We start from the raw sequence: 363 nt of genomic DNA, 5'->3' as shown, positions 1-363 counted from the left end.
AGGCCCGTTACATAACGGGGTGGGGAGGGGGGGAACCCCCAAAGGGGCGGAAAGGGGGCCCGGCAGGAGCCCACCGCCCCCGCGCTCCCGCAGGCCAGAAGGACAACCGGCCCCCGGACAGGTTCCAGCTCACCTTCCCCCTGCGCACCAACTACATGTACGCCAAGGTGAAGAAGAGCCTGCCCGAGATGTACGCCTTCAGCATCTGCATGTGGATCAAATCCAGCGCCTCTCCCGGCATGGGCACCCCCTTCTCCTACGCCGTGCCCGGGCAGGCCAACGAGCTGGTGCTCATCGAGTGGGGCAACAACCCCATGGAGATCCTCATCAACGACAAGGTAGGGCCCCGGGCCGCGGGGAGGG

Source organism: Geospiza fortis, unplaced genomic scaffold (genome assembly GCF_000277835.1).
Source record: "Geospiza fortis unplaced genomic scaffold, GeoFor_1.0 scaffold546, whole genome shotgun sequence".
Taxonomy (NCBI): Eukaryota; Metazoa; Chordata; class Aves; order Passeriformes; family Thraupidae; genus Geospiza; species Geospiza fortis.
The sequence above is the reverse complement of the archived record's forward strand: the minus strand, read 5'-3'. Positions refer to the sequence as shown.